The 2,041-nt window shown below is 39.7% G+C and overlaps 1 pseudogene; it reads right to left on the reverse strand.

Annotated features, from left to right (window-relative positions):
• Window positions 1-922, reverse strand: part of LOC101569994 — an 18,089-nt pseudogene extending 17,167 nt beyond the window's left edge.
• Window positions 923-2,041: the final 1,119 nt, after the last annotated feature.

Below are 2,041 nucleotides of genomic sequence, written 5' to 3' on the forward strand. Positions count from 1 at the left end.
GATCTGCAGAACCAGGGATTGAACTCAGGCCCTTGCACTTGCCAGGCAAGTGCTTATTCTACTGAGTCATCTCCCAGGCCCTATCACTCATTTCTTCACTGGTTGCCTTGCTCCTGCAAGAGCAAGTTTCTTAAACTCTTCATTCTTTTTCCACATTTCTACATCTTGCTGAATTTTATGCTCTTCTCCAACTCCTGCTCCTCAGTACTTTTGAGAACCTTTTACTTTATAGTTGGTACATGAGGTATAGTTCATTTGCCCTTGGCTTGCTCTGGGGAATGCTTATTATTTTTGAAAGTATCTTGAGCATTGCCTTCTTCTTCCCCTGACTTCTTGCTGTTTTGAGAAACTTTCAGTTTTCGGATTGTGGAGTTTTACTGATCACAGAAGTGGCACATCTCTTTGCTCTCATGGGAACATGTTTTGCTTTCTTTTTCAAATCCTTCTGAGCAGAGAGTCTAAGAGATTGCCTCTGAGGCTGGGCTGGAGTGTTTCTTGATTTGGCACCCTCAACTTCCAGGGTGCAAAAAGCACTCAATGAATTCAAATGTTCTGTAAGATGCATGTTTTATGCCTCTTTGTAGTAAGTGTTCTCAACAGGTTATAAAGCTGAGACCAGCCTGCTAAACATTTGCTTTTCTCAAGGAAGTTTTGCTCTGAAAAAGCTCTCCTGTCTCATCTTTCCCAGGAAACTTATTCTCCGAATTGGTCTTCTTTTTTTTGGCGGAACCAGGGATTGAACTCAGCCCTTATACTTGCCAGGCAAGCGCTTATTCTGCTGAGCCATCTCCTTGGCCCCCAGATTAGCCTTCTCCTCAAGTCACAAATCTATGTTTTCTGTATCTTCCTCATAATACAAGAATGTGAAATTAATGAAGTCTGAGAGTGTATCAAAGGAGTAAGGGTTTTTAACCTGTGACATTTTCCTATCTTTAGTGTGGAATAGCAGGTTTTCCCCAACATTTGTATCACAGGTCAATGTTTGTATTCTCAACTGGTCAATGTTGCGTCTCAGCTCAGTTCTGATAATGAAACATGCCTCCAGTCTGCTGCAGAACTCATTCAGCCAGGGAGATGGCTCAGTAGAATAAGCGCTTGCCTGGCAAGCACAAGGGCCTCAGTGCAATCCCCACTTCTGCCAAAAAAAAAAAAAAAAAAGAAAAAAAAGAAAAGAAAAGAAAAAGAACTCATTCAGTCTACAATACTTTTTATAAAAGTCTTGAGGTCAGATACATTTTGGAATTTGGAATTTAACAGATAATATGTTATATATGTGACACATCTTAGAATATCTCCCAAGCTAGGTGGGGTGGCACATGCCGATAGCCCCAGCACTCAGGAGGCAGAAGCAGGAGGATCACTGTGAATTTGAGGTCAGCCTCAGTGTCATGGGAAGTCAAAATGGATCAAAGATCTAAATATTAAATAAGAAACATTAAATCTGCTGAAAAACAGAATAGGTAGAACTCTTGAAGACATTGGTGTTGGCAAAAAGACTATGAACAAAACCTCAGTCACATAGAAGCTGTCACAAAGAATCAACAACTGGGATCTCATCTTACTAAAAAGCTTTTGCAGAGCAAGAGAAACCACCAACAGAGTGAAGAGACAACCTGTAGTATGGGAGAAAATGTTTTCCAGCTGTTCCTCAGACAAAGGATTATTATCATGAACATATAAAGAACTCAAAAAAGTCAGACCTCCCAAATTTAAAGACCTAATCCAAAAATGAGCATCTGAGATGAATACACATTTTTAAGATGAAGAAGTACAAACAAGAAATATATGAAAAAATTTTCAACATCACTGGTAATTTGGGAGATACAAATTAGAACAACACTGAAATTCCTCTTACCCTAGAAAGAAGGGCCATTATAAAAAAATTAAACAATAACAAATGCTGGAGTGGCTGTGGGGAAAAAAAGAATACTTTTCCACTATTGGCGGGAGTATAGATTGGTTAGACCACTGTGGAAATCAGTGTGCAGAATTTACAAAAAACTAGGACTGGGGGCTCCATTTGACTCCTACCCTTTCTAGG

This window comes from Octodon degus, unplaced genomic scaffold (genome assembly GCF_000260255.1).
Source record: "Octodon degus isolate 3935 unplaced genomic scaffold, OctDeg1.0 scaffold00045, whole genome shotgun sequence".
Lineage (NCBI taxonomy): Eukaryota > Metazoa > Chordata > Mammalia > Rodentia > Octodontidae > Octodon > Octodon degus.